The following is a 14,869-nucleotide window of genomic DNA, read 5'->3' on the forward strand; positions in this document are numbered from 1 at the left end:
AGTGATGCAAACATAACTCGAAACCCTTCTACGTCTAGAAAGAAAAATAAACTAGGAAATTGAATATTATCATTGCTATTTTAAAGAATATCTCCCATTCTTATGGAAAAAACTCCAACAATATTTATGTCGAACGATCAAAATGGATATTACCTGATTACATAGACACAGACACAGGAAAAACAATGTTAGAAAAATCCTGAAATTTACGATAGAATTTTTGAGTTTGTTGACTTTCAGCTTGGTTTTATGAGATTTCAGAAAGTTATAAATCATAAACTTTGTACACCTTGATACAAAATTGTTCATTACACGAAGCAAAAACTTCTATTTAAGGATATTTTAATAACTTCATAAAATTTCTAGAGAATAAATAAGTTGATATCAAAATTACAACTCTCTTTACAGTTTATCCATAAACGTAAATTTAAAATTTATTAAGTAAAGCGTAAATTGAGAATGTGTTTTATTAAAAATTTCCGTCACGAATTATTTAATAATTTTTTGTTATTAATTTGTAAAAATATAAATGATGAAATTAATCTAAGAAGATTATTTTTATAATGGGATTAAATGGAGACAATTTACTTGTAATTTAATTTATTATATAGAAAATAATTTGTGATAGAATTTACTACTAGAAAATTATTATTTTTTTAGCTTAATTTTTAAACATTAAAAATTATTTTAATTTTACTTTTATATTAGAAAACATTACTTATTTTTAGAGGAAATTAATAAGTTAAATTAATTTTTGTAAAATTTTATATACAAGAATTTCTTTTCATGACATTTTATGTATGAAAATTAATTGAAATTACATGTAATTATCATTTTCGATGGAGTTATGTGTAAGCATTTTTTAAAATACAATTTTATGTCTAAATTTATCTGCAATGAAGCAATGGAAATTCACGTTTAGAAAGTATTTATGGTAAAATTTCGTGTTTAAATATAAATTTAAAAGAATTTCACTTAAAATTATATTCAATTCGGCAATGGAAGTTCACATAATGATTATTTATAGTATAATTTCATGTATACGTATCTTTATAATTGAATTTCTTCTTAAAACTATTTGCAATAAGAGCACGAAAATGCACATATAAGGGTTGTTTTCTTGTATAAATGTCATTTTTAATAAAACTTCATACAGTAAATTAATCTGCAGAAGAAATTCCAATGCAATAAATTTATTTTTATATAATTCAACGTAGAAAATTGATTAGGTCTATAAGAAAATGTAATTTTTATTTAGAATTTTTATCGAAGAAAATTAAACAACACACCTAAATGAATATAAGAAAAGAAAAAATCTATTATCAAATATTTTAAAATTCGTTACGATCTCCCCTTCACACTAATCAATTTCTGTGAATTTCCATTCTGTAACAATAGCTATAATTAACTGAGTAATAATTACAAGCCAATGAAGTTCTGGGCGGCGGTTCTGAACGGAGGTGTTGTCTGCATAATAATAATAACTACGTTGGAGTGTGTTGCGGTAATAGGTTCATCGTTTTCCGCCGGGAATTTACCATCACACAACAACAAAGCACAACAAAGACCAGCAATACTATTGATTGTATACCGCAATAGATTGAATGCACACTTAGTAATACTCTAACTACTAAGATGTTATCTACTACAAATGATTCTACAAATATATTGATACATATACACTTCAGTTAAGCGTTATAAAATAATATTTCAGTTTTATGATCTGAAATTAGTTTATATAAATATATTAATGCTTATTTGATTAAATTTTTATTAATTTTTCTGTAAATTAATTACTTTTCGTTGGAATTAAGTGAGAAGGAAGGTTATCTGCAGTAGAATTTAGCATATAAAAATTACTTACAGTGGAATGTCGTGCATAGAAACTATTTTTTTAAATAAAATTAAAGATTAAAAAATGCTTTCTGTGGAATTTAATGCAGAAAAATTACCTTTACAAGACAATTAATATAAGAAAATTATCGGTAGGTATTAATTTTCATTCATTCCATAAATTATATTCTAATTAATTTTAAATTCTAATTTATATATGTGAGGATATATACAAAAATCTATGCAAGAATAAATTATATATGCATTAGTTTAATAACTTAATTAAAAGGTTAATCTTCCAGACTCGTACGAGGTCAACAAATCGTGTTCTCATCATTTTTCTCTTGCCTAAAGATAAAAGAAGCTCGAGATTTCTCCTACGATATTTATCTTTATCACTTCGTTGGATTTCTCTTAAGTGAATTGCCTTATCCTTACACAAATAGAATCTTATGATGAAAATGATTATTCCTAATTAAATAAATAATTAAAATTTTTATTCTTGAATATTTTCTCGTTGATTTGAAATTTATTTTTTCGTTGAAACTTTACAAAAATGTTATACAATACTTTGAAGTTTGTGGTAGCATCATCAATCACAGACGTTCTTGTGTCAGTAATACATCACGATGTTTAAACTTTCAGGTATTTTCTACCAAACTCTACAGTTTAAGAACATCTTTATCCATATCTCGATTTATAATACATCAAACGAAATGGCTTCGGACAAAAGCTTCTAACAATTTGGTCATTTCAACATCAACCTTTGATCACTCCTTTCTTTTTTATTACAGTTCTTTACAATTTACAGTCTTTTTTTAAAATAAAAAATAACTTCTTGTTCGACAAGTTTTATAGTTATATATTTATTTTTTTTATCAAAATATAATTTCAAATATAAAAATATAACAATAGTATACACTTGACAGAAAACAAGAAATAAAATATCTGCAGGCACTTGATATATTTCTTTCTTACTATACTTTTAGTTCTTTTTTCTTCTTCTTATATCTAAAAAGATGTCTCTATTGGTGTCTTCATCGATCTTTTTTATGACACAAAAACGAATTGATGTCATATAATTGTCAAAAACCACGACTTGCACTGACAACCTGTAAAGAAGTAAAATTTGATCTAATTGAGTTATCATCACTTACTTAACTTGTTCATTAAATACAAAATTAATTATATTAACCTCTAAAAAGTATGTAATAAATTAGTTTAAGTAATTAATGAATTTATATTTAATTTATTTAACTTTTAACCACCATTTTTTGCTTAATAAATACAGTAGAATTGATTCGGAATGTTTATCTTCCTTACCAAATCTAATGTTTATTTTGATTTCTCATTGATTCTATAAGGGATTTTTTGTTTCAGATGCATTTTATGAGATAAAAGTCTTTTATTTTCATCGGAAAAAACAATAACCAAAAACATTTTCGTGTCGGATTTAGTCAATATTCTTGGCAGATAGCAATAGCCATGCTTAGAAAGAGAAAATTGTATCATTGATCAATGGCGTTGGAAATGATTGTTGACACGGTAACTAATGACCTCTTTCGGCAAAATCCCGAAAATAAAAACACTCTATCATCTCAATGTCTCTGGTTTGGTGTCCATGAAGTCTGGCCTCATGGCACGTTTACAGAAACAAGCATTTGGTGGGATTACTATGTTCTTTGCTAGGCATTCCCATAGGGAAGGTCAAAGAAAAGCTCTAAACACTCCTGATTCTGATGCAAGGAGAGCATGGAGGATTTTGCTTTCTATATCATCAAAAACGTTATCGTATAGACTTTATTCAAAAACTTGAACGGAAAAACGGTAGAACGAAATAACTTTTTAAAGTTTAAACGTCGATACATGACATAATAACGAATTAACTATCAATATTTAGTATCAAATATTTTAATTTCTACTTTGAAAAATTATTTTAGTAATTAACAAACAGTTTTTCTAAGTTAGCATCAATGATTTGGTAATGTTTTTGAAGAGCTGAAGAAATGGCTTTGGTGAGCGATCTTCGTAGAGTGTTTACTAAATCGCTTCTTGATGTCTAATCATTCCGTTTTGAACAAAGAGACTGTTTTTTGATTGTCAGAAACAACGTTAGAAGATTTTTGTAGATGTTGTAAACCATGCACATCATCCGGGATTTACTTTACTTGTCTGACTTTTTCCCATTCAAGAACGGATTTATATATATTTATACACGTAATCCTGACATAGTATAACAAGTAACTAATCCAATTTTTGGATTTTTCTTATAGTATATTAGTGTGTTTATTATAGGGTCTTCCATAAGTTTACTTTGTTATATATACATATATATTTAAGCTTAGTAAGAGTAAAGTAAGATTATGAAAGAACCTATATTAATCACATTAAAACATATTATTTTGGCATTTTTAATTTATAATCCTTACATATTCCTGTACAATTCACAAAATTTGTTAACAAATTAAACAAGTTTTAAGAATTAAAAGATTAAAGATATAATTTTTTTCTTTCTGTAAAGATATTAATTAGCTTTACTACAATAAGTGTGATAAATAACAAAAATAAGATTATAACACTGTAGGGTTTTATAGAGAAAGAGGTGTTTTGTATGATTATATGGTTAAAGGATTATATAAATAGTATGTGTTTAAGTATTAAAGCATTTTTATTACTCTAACTCTTCAATCCTTTCGCTCTTTTGGTAATTTTACTTTTCAAATTATTCAATAGCCTGTTCAATGTTTAAACATTTTCACGCATTTAGCATTTTTCAGCTCTTCTGTGTATACTTTCAACCTTTCTTTCACGCATTTAACCTTTCAAGTCTTAATCACTTTCAACACTTTTCTCTCGTTTCTCTTCTAATAAAGCTCCAATTACGTAAACCTATAGAAAATTTAAAAGAACTATAATATAATTGAATTTTCACGAATTCTATTCAAAATAAATTAATTTTAACATTATTACAATTTAATATTTTGTAAATATTATTTGCGCATAATATAACTTCCATCTACTATTATAAATTATCTTGTAGCGATGTGAATAAATCTGCATTTACAATAATCCAAAGTGATTAATAATTTGCTTATATATGTGTACATAATGAGAATCTTATAAATTTTAGCAATAAATTTCGTTTATTGTTTCGTTTGTAATCATTTAATTATCTCGTACTTAAATTTTGTTTAGGGTGAATGATATTCGTGACTGGTACTAATGAATGTATTCATGTTTATTAAGTAAATTATATGTTAGAATTAATGAACAGAGAAAGAATTTATCGGAAGAATCAGAAATTCATTTTCCGCAACAATTCTTTAATGTATTTAATTTAAATTGCTTATTAAATTATGTTCTATTCACTTAGTATATATATATATATATATATATTATGAATAATGACTCTTTGTAAGTTAGAAAACTTGAATCTTAATAAAAGAATCTTTATATATATATATATATATATATATATATATATATATATATATTTTAAATAAAATTTCTATTTTTTTATGTATGTAAATTTCTTTTAAATTATACGTATTCATATATTTTTCCGATGGATCTTATTGTCAGTACTTCCGACGCAAATCAATTTGACCTACAAGAGAGACCTTCCCAATAACCATAAAATATTTTATGACTCTTTGTCTTCAATTTATTCTTTGTTCTGACTGCGATCTGTCGACACGTACGGAGGTTCGCCCCTCAGTTATGTAAAAACTTATTTGTACATTAATTCCTTGATTAAACGAAGATACTTTAACCACTATACTGTGTTTCGTCTGTGTGTCTCTCCCCGGTTACAGATTAACGACACTTATATATAAAATATAAACTTATATATATATATGAGAGAGAGAGAGACTTACAATGATATACTACATTGACTTATGTATAAAAGTACTTTTTTATGTGGCAAAAATCGCATAAAAATGACTTTTCATGTAAGTCATTGTAATGACTTATGAATAAAATTCAAAAATTGATATAAAAATGTAAATAAGTAATAACAAAATAGCATTTATATATAAATATGCAAAAATAAAATACAATTTTTAATAACTTATACAAAATAAATTGTAAGAATTTAAAATTTTCTTATTTTTTCTTTCATATATGTATATTAAATTCACGAATAAGCGCTTTTTAAATTAAACATATTCACATATTCTAAAGATCTCTTATAAATAAAATGATATAAAAATGCAAAATTCTCAGCTATACAATTTAAAAGTATATCCTGGAGTTTTAAAAGAAAAAAAAAAATCCAAAAAGTGGATTCTCTCCCCTTTTTTTATTGTAATTTTATTTTTAAATAAGCTGTAGGATGTACACAAATCATATAGGATGAAGTGAAACAGGATATTTTTACGGATGTCCATTTGTTAGGGGCACTTACATTCATTTCTTTTTCTATATATATATATATATTTATATAAAGAGAAATTTCGAACTCAGAATAAAAAAGATATCTTTCCATAAAATAAGAGAGGTTGGAAGACAGTAAATAGCTAGAATCTACTTTCAGTTCAAACATGTTGCCACAAACCTCCCATTCAATGTTCAGTGACAGAAGTAAATTTGTGGACGATATCTGCTTGATTTAGTGCTCAGTTCCGATCTATTTGATCACCGGAATGGAGACTGTTTCCAACTAAAGCATTTACAGTAAGAAATACTTCAACTTCCATTTTTATCATTTCTTGAACAGCTTATTATAAATATATATATATATGTTGGAAGTTTTACTTTTTTTTTTTTACTCGACATATCTACCCTTATATATGTATTTTTAAATTTATTAATATTTGTTAAAACTTAGATTATTTTAAAAGTTTTTCTGCTCTTTTCACACGATAGAAATTCATTTGAGTTTTTATTTAAATATTTTCTCTAGAAAAGATTTTAAAAAATCATTATTCTTTAATATTGATTTATGTTAAAATATTTAACTAAAATTAAAGTTTTTAAGTGTATAATTAATTTTAAGATAAAAAAATTCTTAATGAATTTATTAAAGATGTTATTATTTTAAGTCTTTCTATAAAGCTTAACCATTTCATAATTGTTAATGTCAACGACTTAATGATCTTAGAAAATGATGTAAATTGTTGTATTTTAATGATAAATTTTATGATTTCTGTATTGAAAATCTGAATATTATAATCTGTGTAGTTCGAACGTCAGTTAACCAATTGTAAAGGCTAAATTGCTGTCTTATTCAAATACTTTATTGCTAACAAATTTTATAAAAATTATTATAGATGGAACTTGTTCAATACACAAATTTAATTATAAGATTTTAAAAATTTTTGATATCTTTCTGCGCAATTCATATAGTTAACTACTTTTGAATTATGCTATATTTAAAGCTTGCTTTTTAATTTTTTAAAAAATAGTTTGATTAATTTATAAACTATTTATAAGTTTACAGTTAAAATTAAAAATTTATTTTTTACTTTTCAATTTAATACAAGAATTTTATATTTTTACTAGTATCAGATATAAAATATTTTGAACTTAAAGTCGAATTGTCATTAATTAAGTGAAGATAAAAGATTAAAATTTTAAAATTTGAAAAAAAATATAAAATAAAACAAATGCTGCCTATTTTATATTTTGATTAGAAAAATCGAATTAAATTAATTGTGTCTACGAAAATTGTTCGTTCATGATGCACTGTTTCCGTTAGTTTAATATCATTTCTAACTCTAATAAGTTAACAAAAATAAATGAAAAATCTCACGTAAAAATTTTCGATGAAGATAAAGAATTATACTTACAAATTTTGGTGTAAGTTTACCAATTTCTGATTTTCCATCTTTCATTTTTAGTAATATTCTTTTGGGCTTACTCTTATTCAAAAATATACTTTGACTTCAATAATGTAGATTATACAAGGGCAAAGCCGGAAGCACCTCGAACTAAAAGATCCATTGTGCATCTCAAAAAATTATTTTAGAAGTTCGATTTCTTTAAAGAAAGATAACAGACTGAAGGAGATAGCTGAGAGAGGTCGCTAGGACTAAAAAGAAAGAAGAACCCAAATGAACAAGACTACCCCACCAAAGGTCTGCACACTCAGAAATGAGACGATTTCAATAATGACTTATATAATTGATAGAAAATAAAATTATGATTCTGAATAAATCGATTTTATATGAAAATTATATTCACTTTTTAAATTATACGAAACCAAAATGGCTATAATGAACGATAAAAGAAATTAATTTTAAGAGCTTTAATGGAGTCTAAAATAATAATGGCTGCTACTATTTATGTTTAAATTCAGACTGTTAATCATACAAAGAAGTGATTTATAGTTCCATATTCATTCCTTCTACTCGACTTTATGTAACGTTGATAAATCGTGATTAATTTTACTGAGAATCTTTAGAAATGTAATAAATATTTTAACTATGGTTGGATGGAAAGAATATAAAGAAAATGTGAAATTTTTTTAAGTATTCAGAGAGAATTTTAAAAATTTTATAAATAATTTATTTAATATACAAAATGTTGTTATTTTATAGTTTTTTTTCCATTGAACGATGTTTTTAATAAAACAATTTGTTTCATTGAAACAAAATTTATTAAAACTACTGTTTGCGATTCAAAATGAAACCACGATCTCGAATAAACTACCTCCAAATAATGTCAATTAAATTAATGGTGAGAAACACAACGAAGCACGTAAGCGATCTGTCAATGGGTAGAGACCTCCAGAAAGAACTTTCTCTGGGAAACTGGCTCCTATGTAGGAGTTAAACATGTAAAGAAAACCCCTAAAAACTTTACATGGTCAACACATTGGTGAGGCACGAACCCGGGACCAGTATTCAGTAGTTGTACCCACGCAGCCACTGGCAGGCTCTAATTGATCGTTTGAATACATTACACACACAAGCACTGTTCTAACAATCATATCACAAGATTCCTGGATGTACAGTGATGATTCTTTCGCAAATCCATTTTCTTTACCTAACATAAGAATCATTGACATCAACTTCGCATCTTAATGCTTCCTCTGTATTATTTAGGCTTTTGTTGAAGCTGTAACAAATATTCCTTATTGCAACGTTTTCAGAAAAATAACTTTTATTAAGTCAGTTGCCTATTCTGAGCTTTTATTAAAGGCGATCTAATTAGAAAATGTCCTCCAGTGGGGACTTAAATCTGATGGATATCTGATAATATACAGTCAGCATGAGTTTAAATAGGTTTTTATTTGCGTGATAATAATATATAATGCTTCGAATTTTAAAGTACTATTTCCTAAAATTCGCCACGAACGATAGTTTATTGATTTGAACCGGTTTCTCATAAACCTCCGAAGTGAGGAGCTGCAGGGATGGATGAACTGTCAGTTAGCACCTTGATCCGTTAAGAAAGTTGAAATATTTCTTCGATACTTTTCAGACAGGAAAGTTTCAAGTCTCTTAACATGTCAACTTCTATGAAATTGGTTTTACTACGGATACACATGTCACTAGGTATGCTTACCGTTTATAATTTTGTTCACTGTCTTACTCTCTTAAATTAAATAAAAATTGAAAATGTTCTACTTTTCATATTCATTCTATATCTAATATGATATATCTTATATTTTTTATCGTATGAAAACTTTTTCTTGGCAAGTTTAAAACTCGAGCTGTTACATTGCTTTTCTACAATTCGGCAAGTAGAATACACACCTCTATCCCTCTTCTTGCCGAATTGTTATAGATTAGGGAATATTTCACTGAAAGTGGATGCATGCTACGGGCGAATTTAGCTTATACTCAACTGTTCAACGGCAGACTAATGTAATTGGTTATTAAAATTCTTTCAAATTAATTCAACCAATCACGAGCTGCTCAACAATTAAATTACAGAAAGGGCGGTTGATTCGCACTGGACTGACAATTAACTATAGGCGATTGAAAACAATTTTATTATACGTTTGAGGTTGACGATTTGCGTTTGAGAAGAAATTCTGTTTTGAAGTTTTTTTTCTATTTTTATTAAATTTAATTAACTTGTTTGTAATTACTTTGCGAATCTTAACAAAAGCATAAATGGGTATTTATGGTAACAAGAAATAGTAAATCAGATCATAAAATGATGCCTACCAAATTTAAACAATTTTTATTTTTGAAAATTCTTGATTGGACGATGCTTGTAAAAATCCCTTTATGAGTGAAGTATTCAAACAATTGAGTATTTAAATTAAATAGGAATTATAATGTTTTAAAATGTTTTAAAATGTGTAAATCTGTACGCAAAGTTCAAAAAATAAAATAAAGTTCTAATTTAAATGGAAACCGACAATTTATAAACGAAAAATTATTTATATTTTTTTAAATCAGTAAGATATATCATTCCGAATAATACTCCGATTTTTCAGTAATTTATCAATATATCCCGACACACAAGCCCAGGGCCGAAATAGTGTTTGGTTTAATAAAATCACAATGGATGGGGGAAAGAGATAGAATGTTAGCTGACACTAAAAAAAGTAGTTTTTCCTCTGTCTTTAGGTGTCCTCCTTTTTTACATTTTTGTCTTTTTTTCTCATCAACTTTGCTTGGTGATAAGTTTACCAATCATGTTTGATAAACTTATCACTAGGTCTACCTCTGTTTTAAAGTTTCAATAAAGATTTCTGATGACAAGTTACTCACTATTTTACGATGAATTTCTCCAATAGTAAAACACAAATAAGGATTTCCAAAACGTAAAATAGAATTTCCAAGTCAAACACTACATGTGTATATATGACTTGGAAATTCTTCAACCGCAACTTTTATGATTTATTATTTGGCAGGGTCCTCCGTACTCTATATCCGTTGTTGAATGATCTGATTTTGATTATTACTCTCGGTGACAGATCTCCTATTTGTTGTTCCATGTTAATCTTATCACAAAAGCATTTAAATCATTTACGAGTATAGATTGTTCGTAAACCACATGAATGGAGAAGCTTGTTATGATAATCTCCAATTATTAGCTGATTTAAACAATACTTCTTAGGTTAAAGGATTAAATAATGCTTATACGTTAGCAATTACGAGACGAACGCCTACCCTAACAATTCTAAATTTATTAATGAATAGCTTGATAATGTGATAGTTTAAGATACGAATGAGAATTTGTTTACAATTCCTCAAAATCGTGATTAATCCTTGAATTTACGACCTCGGATTTGTTTTATCCAGCGATAAAGTATTTTGATTAATCTCTAATACTCGAAAATTGTATCAAATTGCTATTGACACGAGACAGTCTTATAGAAACTTTACTGCTTATAATTAAACAAATGAAGATACAAACTCGTGAGCATTTTGAATTATATAATAACTAGATAATTGCAACGAGCGTGAAGGCCTAGTTGGAATTATTTAGGGTCTGTTCTTATCTGAAGATGACAACAGATGTGAAAATGCGAATATGTTCATGAACAGTAAACGTTCAAGAAAAGCTGTTGAATTTGCTATTTTCTTAAGTCAAAACTAAAATTTCTTAATAATTGTATCAGCTGACCTAAAATTTTTCGTTTTCATCTTCTGACTGGACGTCGTCGACGTAAAAGTCTCTTAGCTCGGATAATATTCATCACAAGAAAAACTTGTCATTCCTAGCTAAGCTTCGTTTGTCATAATGGTCCTGTTTCTAACACATAATATTTACATTAGAATGCAAATTCTTATTATTATTGTTTTTTATTCTCGCAAAGCCGTACAGTATGTAAGTAATACTAAAAAGAAAAAAAAATATGCTACATTATAGTTAATATAACATTTATATAAATAAATATATCTCACAAACTAATGAATTAGTTCTAACAATAGTTCGTGAAGAAGGTTTAATAATTACATTATACTTAACAATTTTTATCGATAATACAATATCATCTTTAATTGTTCGCTGTTTAAGATTGAGCATATAAATCAATCAAGACAAACATTATATTCATTCCTCCTGTAAGTAATATAATTTTTATTCAATATATTCCTGATCAAACGATATTGTACCTTTTCAATGTCTCGTATTAAACAAACACTTTATGAAAAAAAAAGACCAAATTCAACAAATTAAGTTCATATCAGGAAATAAACATTATAGAAACTTTTTATATACCCTAATAGTTTATATGCTTTAGTAATAAAACTTTATACGTGAAAGGCAAATCTACAATTACTAGAAAATATGACACCAAAGTCAGTTGTTAAGAGATATTCCATTTATTGTACAATTATACGTTTTAAAGATTTTTAAACGTCAACTTTTAAGCATTAATCTATTATTGCATAACCAGGCATAAACGGCATTGAAAACTGACTGTCTTCTATATCTGTATTATTGCGAATATATTTAAACAGTTTTATATCATTTTATATTAAAGTATGGAGATAGTAATTATAATTCAAATAATATATTAATTTATTAATAAAAGTATCGGGTATGTATAAGATTCCTGATAAACAGTAGACGTTTATTCTCCTAACTAAACAGAATGAGTTCTGCAAGTAATAAAGATGATAGCCATAAATAAATTGACGTATTCAATTTTGTTACCAAATCGGAATGAGAAACAGTATTTATTGCTTTTTGAAAGTCAATATACAAATGTTTTTGCAGTTACAATACAGAAATACAGTATCAAATGCTTTCTGAAGATCGGGTTTCAATTTTTTCTTAATATTTTCATTCAGAAACGACATTCCAAAATTGTAATAAATTACTTTCAGTAGATCATCCTGGTAAAATACCGTATTGTTGTAAAAATAAATAATTAAGATAGAAAATAATCTTATTTAACTTTATACTTTATCGATTATTTTTATAAAAAATACGAACCAAACAAATTGAACGACAATTCTCTATTTCATTTTTATTTCCACAGTCGAATGAAGACTTTTTATATGCTTCAAAACGTTCGGATAATAAAAATTCTGAAAAGACGGCTAAAATATCTGTAATAAAATATGGAAAAAATAAATCTTTATATCTTTTCATCAGAACAATTGATTGATGTAATGGTAAGTAAAATTTTTAGTTTGTAAGAGCAACAGTAGTTTCATTTATGTTATATTTAGTAAGTCTAATATTAAAATTAATCAAGTAAATGAAATTAATGTGAACTACGCGTAATTTCTTTTCGTGCAATCGGCAATACTTGAAATCAACTAGTTTTTTATTCAGCTGTTTTGTAACCTTCCACTGTTTTGTTGTCTTGAAAGTAAGATTTGTTTTCTTTTGATGACTTTTTAAGTTTTTTAATCACAGTTTATAGAATTTGATCATCTTTGTTATTTGTTTTTGGTGGAATCACTCTAAGAAAAAGAAGTAAGATTGTAACTATCAGTGAGCTTACTTCTATGACACGAAGAGGAGTTGTTTAATTGTGAAGTTTGTTTAATTTTAGTAAATAATTACAAACAATCTTTCCTTTAAATAGACCGGGAAAATGGGAGAAAAAACGACAAGAAAAATGATTGTCCTTTGATTATAAAATCGAAAAGGAAATCCTGAGACAGTAACATTGAGTTAAAAAATGAATTAGTCTAGTAAAGTGTCAATGTACATGATTCTACTATTCGTAGAATGCGTCTAGAAACCAGCCGTAAACTCTCAAGCTCAAAAAACTTTTGACAGATCAAATGAATAGAGTGGGCAAAAAACGATGTAGATAAAAAATAGATTGAGAATCAATGGAAAAATCTGCTTTAACCTGATAAATGAATTTTGTTATACAAAGATATCTTTCACTTTATACTCTTAAATCATACAAAGATTTTCTCTGAAGCACTCACAAAAATGATTTGAGGTTGCTTTACATTCATGAGCTCGAGTCACTGAAACATATTGATAGATTGATGGAATAATAAATTCTAAGATTTGAAAATTATTAATATGAAGGTTAAACCAAGCCTAAAGATTGTGGCCTACTGGAGGCAGAAATAAAATCTTTTACTCTTTCACAAATCAAAAAAGTTAAGGAAATTTTGAAAATAATCATATTCAATATCTAAATTGGCCAGAAAACTCATCTGATTTCAATTCTATGCAAAATCTGTGAGCTGTTTTGAAGAAAAAATATGAAAAAGCAAGACTGTACCACGAAAAAAACAGAAATTTAATGAAGGTTTGGTATAAAGCTGATGATAAACAGCTGGATTCAACATAAACAATCATAAGTGTTATATTAGAAGTTATAGTATGTATTTGTAGTTTCTGCCGAGACGTGTTACTGTTATACAGTATATACAGACATTCTCCAGTTAACATCAGTAATCTGTCCCTGAAAATAAGACGTTCCGCATAACACATGAGTAATGTTCAAAATAACACTCAGTCGGTTTAACAAACACAACGTTTATATTTACAAGACTAATATACAAAATAATACAAAATAACGTTACAACTAATTATGCTCAAAACACTAGTCCAAGTGACAACCGACTATATCCGTACAAGTTCGTCGGAAAAACTCCTTACGATCTCCGCAAACAGGCTTATAATTAGCAACACCTCTGAGTCAGGAACAAGTTCGTAATAAACCACTGGAGTTCACTTCCACCAGGTTTCCGTAACGTCCAACGAGAGAGATAGTTAGAATTTCGATAACAACGATCCGAATCCGATCCGATCCGATGTTTCCGCCGAAACTACTGCTTATATAGCGGCCGGCGTTCGAATCCTCCGCCAATCAAATTCGAATGTTTCCACAACGTCCGGCCAACGGTCACTTTCCGCCAGCCAATCGTCCGTCTATCGTCGATTTGAAACACAACGGATCTTTCCAACGGACCTTTCTAACGGTTCTTCTGTCACGAAAGTTCGTTATATTAAAACAGGGCTGGAGTCGCTCGCCTAGGCGATTCCATACCCTACAACATGTTAACCGGAAGTCTATTTCTAATTATTTTAAATGGGATAAATTGTGATGTGTTACGTCAATCTAAAATTTCTATTAATTTCCGAAAACTTAACTAAAAGACTTACATACAGTTCCTTTATACGCAAGTTTCAAATTATCATATTA

Source organism: Centruroides vittatus, unplaced genomic scaffold, assembly GCF_030686945.1.
Source record: "Centruroides vittatus isolate TY-2023 unplaced genomic scaffold, ASM3068694v2 contig_628, whole genome shotgun sequence".
NCBI lineage: Eukaryota > Metazoa > Arthropoda > Arachnida > Scorpiones > Buthidae > Centruroides > Centruroides vittatus.